Below are 11,680 nucleotides of genomic sequence, written 5' to 3'. Positions count from 1 at the left end.
TATGTAACACCATTAATCCTCAGTTGTCTTATTCAGGCACATCTCCCAAAGGGAGATAAAAAATGATGCATTTTCCCCTTTGTCTTTATCTAGAGGCAAACTCCTGTTTCTAGAAGCTATCGCCTACCTACCTGCCCCTAACAAATTTTTCCTCATTGTCTAATTGGTCAAAATCAAGTCATATGCCCATTGCTTGCTAGGCCAACTTCCCTAAGCCAGAAGAGCGGTTGTGTGAAGGAAGATGGCTGTCTAAAGCATTACCTGTAAGGAAGGGCAAAGTTGGTGTTTGATGCTAAGAAGGCACCACTCCCCACTATGCACTAGGCATGTGGTAAGCACTTGATCCTACAACAAATTCATTAATGTAGTAAGTTGAATTGTTAGTGTAGAGAGGAACATGAATTTCACTCTGTTTAACTCATATAGCCTCCCTGAACTAGTAAGTGGCCAGCCTGGGATCAGAAGAAAGTTCAAAAACTGAATTGTCTTCATTCTTTTTTTGTTGTTGTTCAATGACAGTTGTCCCCATTTTCCCCCATTACTCTCCCCTACTCTGCCCACCCCTACCTCCCACATTCAGTCCCCACCCCATCGTCTTTGTCCATGGGTCTTTTATGCGTGTTTTTTGAGGACTCTTCTTTCCCCTGTTATCCTCCTCCCCCGCACCCCTCTAGTTACTGTCTGTTTGTTCTTTATTTCCATGTCTCCATTCTTAATAAAAGCCTCACTTTTGATAGTGGTTATTTGTGGATTTGCACTGTATAAATAACTTGTTATTACAATAATTAATTGTTAAATATTTTTGACAAAAGGTAAGACAGCCACCCTGACCACTTGCTCTGGATGTTGACAGATGGAGTTCAAATGCCTGGCAGAGTTTGGGGACTGCTCAGACACTTCCAAATCTGGGGTTCATCCTTTTGATTCTGAGTAGTCTAGGCAGGATTAACACAAATGTAGAGGGAGTCTGAAATGAACGTTACATTCTGCCAAAGTTACCATTTCAGCAAATGCTATGTTGACTTTATATTTCTCTTATGGGTATCAGAATGATGTAGTTTTCAGTTCCATCTATTGCTCATTCATTCTTTGAGGTTTCTGAATGGGGCACTGACCAATCATGGTTTCCTACACAAAGTTCGTTTGTGGGCAAATAGCTAATTATGTAAAACTGCAGTCACAGATTTCTCAAAGAAGTTTGCCAAGCTTCAGGACCTTTTCCTGTAAGATAGAAAGAAAACTCAAAAGCATAGAAAACATGGAAAAATACCCATTTCCTTATACTGGCATTTTTTACGTAAGCAGAGCATTACATCCAACCATCATCCCAAGCATAACCTGTTTTAGAACTCCCCAAAGGGTTGCTTGTTATTTTGTTTGTATATAGCATATAGAGTAAGCATTTGATGAGTGTTTGCTGGCCAGTTTTTAGTGGGTCTGGTATTTCTCTTGCAGCATCTAGCTATTATAATGATTCACAAGTACAGATATTTCAGAATAATGATCACTTAAAAGCAGCAAAACCCTATGTTAACCAAGATTTTTTTTCTCATTATGATCTTCAAAGCAGTTTTGTTTTGGCCACAGCATCTGTTATGGGAAATGGTTTGGATCTAGTTGTATTTTATCTGTACTTCTTCCTCATCTTAGGTTTGCAGGCAGTGCAAATCCTTATGGGTATCTCTTCCAGCCTAGACTAAATAGTGCTGATTGTGTATTTAAAACATGCATCAAGGTTTAAAAAACAAGAGAAGCAGAAGATTATTAAATTCTCATCAGTGTTCAAATATGTTTAAGTTTCTTAAAAATAAATATAATGTGTGTGAGGACCCACCTTAGTTAAGTTACATAAGTGTGTATATGTGCGCATACTTGTGTGCCTGCATGTGAGGAAATGGTGGAAGGGGAGAGGCCTGGAGACTCTCAACAATTGGATTCAGTCGTCATTCTGTTTGTCTGTTTTAACTATTCAAATGTTATAGCACTACCCATAGGGTGAACACTTACGTAAATCTCACAGTAGTTCCTTCTGGAAGGTTTTATAAGAGGAACAGTTTTTAAAGGTTGAGCCAGCTTGCTTGGCGATATTATGTACTTACTTAATTTTATTTATTTATTATTTACTCAGTAGCTCCTGAGACCTTTGGCATTAGAACTAATTTATAAAAAGGCCCACTGTGTTTCTGTAAAGTTTATTTTACAGTGAGAGAATATTTTCTTTTCTTTTTTTTAATATTTTTATTTTTTTAATATTTTATTTACTTATTTTTAGAGAGGGAAAGGAGGGAGATAGAGAGAGAGAGAGAGAAAAATCAATGTGCGGTTGCTGGGGGTTATGGCCTGCAACCCAGGAATGTACCCTGGCTGGGAATCGAACCTGGGACACTTTGGTTCCCAGCCCGCGCTCAATCCACTGAGCTACACCAGCCAGGGCGAGAGAATATTTTCAATAAATTATGTCCTTTGTGAAATGTATATGTTATTTATGGATATTGAATAGTATTTTCACTATTCATAGATGATTCTCAGACCAAAATGTGTTTCTTATTTCAAAACTACAGATTAGGCATCATTATTAAAACTATCATATTTTTTTCTTCTCCTCATCCTTAAGTAACAAATGGTTGCCTTTATCCTTTGCTCTATCAGTTCTTATCAACATCCTGATTATTTAATTGAGAATTAGCAGTGTTATCAAGAAGGGACTTGGTAGAGGATACTTTTTAATGTATACCAAAAAAAAAGACAAACTAAACACTTCAGAATGGTGGCCTAAATCCATTTTATGCAAAAAATCTATTTTAATAACAGAAAAACATATAAGCATATAATTTTTTCCAGACACATTGTTTCCAAGAGTAAACAATGCTGTTTTTTATTTGAAAAATAATTTTAATTAAAGTAAAATGCAACACTAGTTCCATTTTACAAATAAAGAATATGAATAGTGTAATACTCTATAGCTTGTATAAGGTCAGACAGGAAGCTGATGTTTTACCCTGTGAAGGATTACCATTATAAGCGTACTTATCCTTGTTGACCTTCTTTATAGATTGTCTCTTGGGATCATGACTCCCTTGTCTTTGCTATCAGCTGTGTAAAATAGTAATTTCTTTTTTTTTATCCTAAGAATTGTCATTTTTACTACAGGTGTCTTTATATTAATGGTCCATATTAAACCCATAATGCATACTTAAATGTCTGAACAACCTATGCTTCAGAGCCTGTCAAACCCAGGTGACAGGCCTCTGACCTACTCATTTTCTGTGGCACCAGTGTCTGTCCTTCGACCCAGCCCAGTTGGTGGCTTTCACCTTTCTCTCTGTTGTGACACCAATGGATGTGTGACTTACGTCTGAATCATTGTGAAAACTAACCTGTGGTATCCACTCTGCTGTAACTCCGTCTGCCTTTCTCTCCCTTCAAGGAAACTCACACGTAAGAGTGATTGTCCTATGGGGGCTTGGGTACTTTCTGATTTACAAACCTTGGTAATTTACCATCAGTTAACAAATAGTGCCGGTCACCCCTCACAGACGATGTGACAGCCACTACTTTGACTGTGGCCATGCAGAGTCAGGACTTGAAGGAGGGTGTAGTTCATGGGGTTGTACACAGAGTTCATAGAGACGCTCAAGGCATGGAGGCCTCTGCAAGTCCTCCATACTCACTCCTGGATGAGTCACCTGGGGAAGGTTGCTAAAGGCTTCCAAGCCTCAGTTTATCCATCTATAAAGTTGGGAAGTTAATCATCCCCACTTCATCAGACTTTTGTGATTATTCAGTGAAACAACCAGCACACGGCATTGAATACAGTGCCTGAAACCGAACAAATAATTGACACACATTAGCTACATTAGTATCTGAATGTCATTTCCATACCTTCCCAAAGACATACTTTCTAAAAGTAATATTTTATTTTTAATATATTTTATCAATTATGTTATTACAGTTATCTCATTTTCTTCTACCCTTTATTCCCTGCACCCCCATGTCACCATCATTCCCCCACCTTAGTTCATGTCCATGGGTCATACATATAAGTTTTTTTGGTTCTTACCTCCCATAACTTTTCTTAAGCTCCCCCTATTTGGTCCCTACCATTTGTACTTCTTATTCTTTGTACCTTCCTCCATCCTTCCCCTCCCCCCAATAACCCTCCATGTTATCTCTATTTCTGTGAATCTGTTCCTGTTTTAGTTGTTTGTTTAGTTTGTTTTTTTGTTTTGTTTTGTTTTTTAGGTTTGGTTGTTGATAGCTGTGAGTTTATTGTCATTTTACTGTTCATATTTTTAATCTTTTTTTCTTAAATAAGTCCCTTTAACAATTTCATATAAGGGTTTGGTGATGATGAACTCCTTTAACTTGACCTTATCTGGGAAGCAGTTTATCTGCCTTTCCATTTTAAATGATAGCTTTGCTAGATAGAGTAATCTTGGATGTAGGTCCTTGCCTTTCATGACTTTGAATACTTTTTCCAGCCCCTTCTTGCCTGGAAGATTTCTTTTGAGAAATCAGCTGATGGGTCTTCTGGGAACTCCTTCGTAGGTAACCATGCCCTTTTCTCTTGCTGCTTTTAAGATTCTCTCCTTATCTTTAATCTTGGGTAACTTAATTGTGACGTGCCTTGCTTTCTTGGGTCCAACTTCTTTGGGATCCTCTGAGCTTCCTGGACTTCCTGGAATTCTATTTCCTTCATCAGATTGGGGAAGTTCTCCTTCATTATTTGTTCAAATAAGTTTTCAATTTCTTGCTCTTCCTCTTCTCTTTCTGGAACCTCTACAATTCAGACATTGGAATGTTTGAAGTTGTCCTGGAGGTTCCTAAGCCTCTCCTCATTTTTTTGAATTCTAATTTCTTCATTCTGTTCCAGTTGAATGTTTATTTCTTCTTTCTGCTGCAAACCATTGGTTTGAGTCCTGGTTTCTTTTCTGTCACTGTTGGTTCCCTGTACATTTTCCTTTATTTCACTGTGCATAGCCTTCACTTTTTCCTCTATTTTGTGACCATACTCAAACATTTCTGTGAGCATGCTAATTACCAGTGTTTTGAACTGTACATGTGATAGGTTGGTTATCCCTTCATTGCTTAGTTGTATTTTTTCTGGAGCTTGATCTGTTCTTTCATTTGGGCCATATTTTTCTTTTTGTCTCGGCATGCTTGTTACATAGTAAGTGGTGTAGCCTTAGGTATTCTCCAGGGCAGGGCAACTCACATCACTGCCTTGTGGCACCATATGTGGGGGAGGGGTCCAAGAGGAAACAATGCTGCTGGCTCAGAGAGATTATACAGCTTCAAGTTCTAATTTTCTTTTTCTTTCAGTTTTCTTGGCAGCAAACAAAACTTCTTTATTGCCAAACAAATTTGCTACAAATGAAAAGTATAAAATTTAAAGAACATTGCTAATACAAACAACAAAGTATGTCATTATTCAATGGGGTTTTGAAAGATGCTATTATTTCCACAGTTAATGTTTTTAAATATTTTTCTACATATAGAGAAGTCAATTCTTTCTGGAGTTTTTTATAGGATTCATAGCTACTGCATTTGTTCCTGCTATGGCTTTCAATGCCATCAGTATATAGCATTTTTGTCAACTTATTGATGATTTTTTTAATCCTCACCTGAAGATATGTTTATTGATTTTGGAGAGACAGGAAAGTGAGGAGAGAGAGAGAGAGAGCCAGACAGAGAGAGAGAGAGCATGCCAAAGAAAAAGAGAGAGAAAGAGAGAGGAAGAAAGAAACAGAGAGAAACACCAATAAGTTGCCCTCTGTATGTACCCAGACTGGGGATTGAAGTCACAACTTTTTGGTGTACAGGATGACACCAACCAGCTGAGCCAGGCAGCCAAAGCTGATTGATGATGTTTTTCAAATTATCATAAATTCTTAAAATTCTTTCTTCTGTTGTACACATGTACAAAGTTTAGCAAAATAATTTATATTTATATTTGTCCTCTGTTGAATTTGTACAAAACTGCCTAAAAGGAGACATCTGTATGTTTGTATTCTTTTGAACTGTGAAGATGTCAAATAAGCTTAAACTCAAACAACTCCACAGGCATTATATTCTTTGGAGTTATTCAATACTTTATTTACATAACAGTGTGATCTATTACCATACTCATTACAATATCCATAGTAGAAGCTTTAATAAAGTCTCTATGATCTGGCATTTTTTTCTTGAGGACTATGCAGCAAATTACTTTGAACAATTTTACAAATTCATTTAACATGGTTTGAAAACTTTCAATAATATAAGCCATAATTTTTTGCATCAAAAAGCATTTAAAAGGTAAAAAAAAAATCAACTGTTTACCTCAAAATATCTGAGGCAAAGGCCCTAGAATTATTTCACAAAATTTCAGTGTACAATTGGTCTGAGAATTTGATATTTCTTCTCTCAGTTTTGGATATGTTTACCATTCTTTCTTGACACTAACACTAACTTGGCTGCAAGGTCAACCATCCACTGTGCCATTTCACAGACTGTCACTGTGGTCCATAGTACTTAATGAATCAGTTCATGTGATACATTTAACTTCATCATAAGCCAACCCATAGAGTCAGGTATATTTTTACAATTTCTATTAAATATCTTTTTGTTAACTAGCAATTTTTAGTAGTTTTAAAAGGAATTATTGAGAACTCCAAATTTACAATAAATTCTATAAATATAGTCAATGTAAAGCTTACATTGAACATTAAAAGTACCTCTAATTCAATCTTAATTTATCTTAGAATTGTGTGCCAATTTGTTATTACCTAGAGCAATAGTAAGTGAAAACATTCTCTGGAAAGGGATTTGACAGCAAAAACCCAGCTCTGTGAGAACACAGGCTTTTAATACCTGGGTGTTCTTCCTGATGGGCAAGTGGTGTCAGGGAGCTGAGATGAACATAATACTGAGGGTAGACCAGGGTCTCTAGGGAAATCCACTAGAGAAAACATTCACAGTTTGAAAATGGTACTTGATGTTGAGTAGACCAATTTGTTACAACATATCAACTGAGAAAGGCAACTAGTTGTGTTGGAATAAACAAGGGAATAAGACCTAGGTTCAAATCCGGCTCTACCACTTCTACACACAATGTGATGTTTATATTATTATAATGCAATTTTAGTTGGGTGGATGACATTTACCAGCCCATCCTAAATGTACAGGGTTTAAAATATCAAATAAAAGCTACTAAAATACATAAAATTGTAGTGGTTTATTAGTAGTAAACAGAACTTTCTATTTCATTAACAATATAAAGTCTCTAAACATAACTGTTTCTTGTAGATACTTTGTCTTAAACAATCATTTAATCTGTTTGCATCTCATGGATTATTTCTCTTCCATTTTAAGATTTGAGTTTATCATAGAAACAGAGTAAAAATGTGGTTGGAGGAAGTGGGAAAGTAGAGAAAATAGGAAGATGTGAAAGGGTATATATGTTCAGCTATAAGATAAAAAGGGTTTGAGGACTTAATGTGAAACATGGTGAATGTGCTTGATAACACTGTATTGTATAACTGAAATTTGCTAAGAGAGTAGAACTCCAATTTTTTCATTAAAAAAAAAGATAAAATGTGAGGTAATGGATGTGTTCAGATGGGGGAATCCTCTCACAATATACACATATCAAATTACCATGATGTGCACTTTCAATGTTTTACTATTTTACTTGTCAATTATGTCTCAGTAAAGGTGAAATCTAAAAAGACTCAGTTTAAACATGAAAAGAGAAATGAACAATGTTGAAATTTTTCAAAGAATCCATGTACTAGATGAAATCAGCAATTTACAGAACGGCTTGCAACATCAGCCAAAATATGAGGCATCTCTTAATTATTCTAAAATGTCCTTTCTTGTTATATTTTCTCTTTCTCTTCAAGTTTTACTTTCTGTGCATTGAGACAAAGTAACAAGCCTTAGGGAACAGACCAGGACTGGGAACCCCGGCCAGAGAAGGCCTTTCTTAGACTATCACTCAGTCTGAGACTGACAGAAAACTTCTGTTCCTTTGCCTCCTCTTTTGCTCTCTGTTTTCAGACTCTATGTTAAGTACTTTTAATCCTATGTTCTTTCTTCTTCAAAAAGTTTTCACTATTTGTTACTTTCTGTACTTCTCTATCGACCTTTGTCTCTTTAGACTCAGTAATATAATATAGAAAATAGCATGAGCACAGATAAATTATTTTACCATGCTTTATTTTAAAACAAACCCTCAAAACATAATCTACTCTGTTGATACTTTAAAAGTTGCTTATGTTCCTGGTCGGAGTGTCTCAATTGGGTTGGAGGCACTGTCCTGCACACCAAAAGGTTGTGAGTTCCATCCCTAGTCAGAGTGAGGGATGAAAACTCTGTTTATGATGCAGGTCAGTTAGTATAATTTAATTTATACTTTCAATTAATTATAGGTTATTTTTTCAAAACTTAGTCCCTCTTGATGGCATATATGATTATGGGATATTGGTCAAGAAAATAGTAATAGTTTATCCTTATACTATGTAATGTTCTTTTGGTAACAGTTAAGTAATTGCCACCAGGCCTAAACCCTTTGGTGGTGCTTAAATGCCTCTGCACTCAGATATATATTTTCTAACTCTGCAGCAGAAGAAACACGGAAAATTCAACATTTAGGTATTTTTTTTTGGGGGGGGGACTACAAAATGGAAATTATGTATAACTGTTGCCCTTATTCAACCACAAAGGGTGTGGATTACTATTTCATAATGGTCTATTGTTGGGTCCAGAATCTAGTCTTCGGTAAGGGAAACATAAAAGAAAAGCCATCATGCATAATCATAGAGTTGGTGTGTTATTTTTGTGTCATACAATCAGATCAACAATAACTTTGAACCATTTCGTAAAATGTGGTCATTATTTACTTCTCCAAGTCTTAACTTTGGGGGCTGTGCTTCTTATTCAGCTGGTAGTTTACACACTGAAAGACTTCTGGTGAGTGGGACATACTCTATAGAATGTCTCCTAAGTCACTCAGACTTTTACTGATTTGTTCATGTTTGTGTAACATTTGTGCGTCTAATTAGTGGGCAGAAGACAATCTCCACCACTACCCCAGAACAGTTTCTCCTGCAACCAGAAAAGAGTTTTCTTAGCATTTCCTCACTCCTGTAATGAATTCAGGGAGCTTTGTGAACATGCTCTTGTTCACAGTTTTCTTATTCTCCAAAACAGAAAGGTTCTCCACACCCTAAATACGGTGCTGCCACCTCTGTGTTCCCCTTTGGAACTCTCTTGGACCTTGCCCAGCTCCAAGCTCTCCTGGAGGGCCTGGTGCTAAAACCGCGAGCTGGGGTTGCCTTGCCTGGACACATTTTCCTTGGCAGCCTGCTTGGTGAGTTCATCTAAAGCCAGATGTCAGTATATATGAGTATGGACTCCCACATAAAGCTGCTCACCTGACAGATGCGGAGCATTGCTCTGGCCATCTGAGCAGCAGAGTCACTGGATATTTGTCTGGTGATCCGTTTTAAAATGAAAAGACCTGTTTGGAATATTTAGATAGCATGCTTTCTTGCTGAAATTAGATCTTGTAAGGTGACAGAAGCTCTCAGTATAGAGCTTTGACTTTCAAGGGTGGGTTGATGAAGAGAGAGAGGAGCTGCATGGTCTAGGCAGATTGGGAAAAGAAGCTCCAGGTGCTGGCAGCCCTGAGGGGCTGTGCTCTAACTGCCTGAGCATGGAAGGAAGCTGCTTCTTCCCTGAGGCATGAGAAGAGGGTGTCAACCCAGGGAGATGGCTCTGAACATAAATGGAATAATTTTATGATGTTTCTCTAGGTCTCCTGGCAACAGTTCTCTGGTTCTTGTACTTTATCTCCAAGTTGATCCACCTTCCCACAGCCCCACTCAGCTGGCAGGTAAAATTCATGAGCTATATAGTAAGAACTCAATAAATGTTTGCACTTGTGGACTGAATTGAACTTAAGCCTTTCTTAAGCCATGGTGTTTGTCCTTCAAAGGCGAAACAGCGAAGAGAACCTGTGGCATGAATAGAATGTAGCACTGCTTCACAGAGACTGTGGAATCTAAAAGATTTGCCAAGATGAGTGGGGAAAATATTTCAGCTAAATGAGAAATGTACATTTCAAGATTTGCCTATTGAGCTCTGTTACATGGGGGAAGCAAATTTACTTCATGTTCGTGATTTCTCCTTTTTCTGTCCTGGTTCCCCTGCATCCCCACTGGTGCCCCATGGTGATATGATGAAGTCATAGTAATGTTTTTCTAGCATATCGGTGCCTGGAGTGAAATTGCACGTAGTATTATATAGGGACTTATTTATTTAACTCCAGATTTTTCACTTGACAAATTTCCACTTATAAGAAAAATTATCCTTTTACCAAGAGGGCCAGATAATTTTTGAAATACTGTGTTTTCTGCCTTAGTCAGAGGCAATTGGTCTCAGAGAAGATCAAGAGATGTTAATAAAAGTCCTATTTACCAGCAGAAGAACAACATATTTAGGGTGTTAGCAGTGGTCAATGGTTTAATGTCTTGGTAGCTGTGTTTGTATCTTAAGCCTGTATAAACACCTTCATTGCTTTCTATGCCACAGCTCTTTCCAAGTCAGTGTTTGGTACTTACCTCCCAGCCTGCTTCATATTTGTGCTGTTAATTTTAAAGCAACATTCACTTTGGAAATAATGCACTTGAAAAATTAAAAAGTCAAATGAAACGTGCAAAGAGAAAGCAGCTGATTTGGATTGTCCTAAGTAAAAACAGCATATCGTCTGTTGATGAGAGTATGTCTCCAAGGGTTTAATCATGACATAGACGAAGATGGTGAGCATCTGGATTTAAAGTATAAACTGCATATTTTTGTCTAATAGCTAAAATTCAACCTGATTTAGACTCCTGACTAATGGGTCAGGTCACTCCATGTCTAAGTTTTCTATTGCCAGTACACTGCCCTGTCTTCCAGAGACAGGTGTGCATGTATTCTTTCATTTGTGAAAACTACAAAATGAGTTTTCTTTTGATGGAGATTTACAAATAAAAAAGTCAAAGTCTCTGTCCTTGTCACAGAAAAGCACTGCCAACATGTGACATTTGGAACTAGGTTCAGTACAAATAACAGAGCTAAAATGAATGGAACTGAAAGATATTCTGGACTTTATACCACCTGAGCAATTAAACAAATTTTTTCTAATTATTATCATAATCTACTAACTTCACAAAAGGTCATCTAGTTATAGGATTTATGGTATGGTTAGAAAACAAATTCATCAGATCCCATCCTCAGTGGTCCTTTTTATCCTTTCAAAGGTGGCTTCTGAGTTATCCATACAAAGATGTTTGCACTTTCCTGCACATGATGCAGTCCTCTCCTCCAGCTCTGGAGTCCTTCTGGAGCAAAATTACTTTCAAATGCAATACATTATAACTTTTCCTTGTAATTAAAATTTGTGAACTTTTTGCATTCTTACTCTGTTGTGTATCTGATATTTCTAGTATTTCACAAATGAGTACTCAGGGAAAATCATGCATGTAAACTTACCTCATTTAATATCACAGTGTTGGTGTTTCTATTCTAATGGCACTCTTATCCATAGGAACATCTCTTTCTCTTCTGAAAAGAACACATGAAAATTTATAGGTTTTGCAAAAAGATAGGTTAGGAAATCTAAGACTACACATTTAAGTGTGAGTCCTCAGTAAAA

This window comes from Phyllostomus discolor, chromosome 7, assembly GCF_004126475.2.
Source record: "Phyllostomus discolor isolate MPI-MPIP mPhyDis1 chromosome 7, mPhyDis1.pri.v3, whole genome shotgun sequence".
Classification (NCBI taxonomy): Eukaryota; Metazoa; Chordata; class Mammalia; order Chiroptera; family Phyllostomidae; genus Phyllostomus; species Phyllostomus discolor.
Note: the sequence above shows the minus strand (reverse complement) of the source record.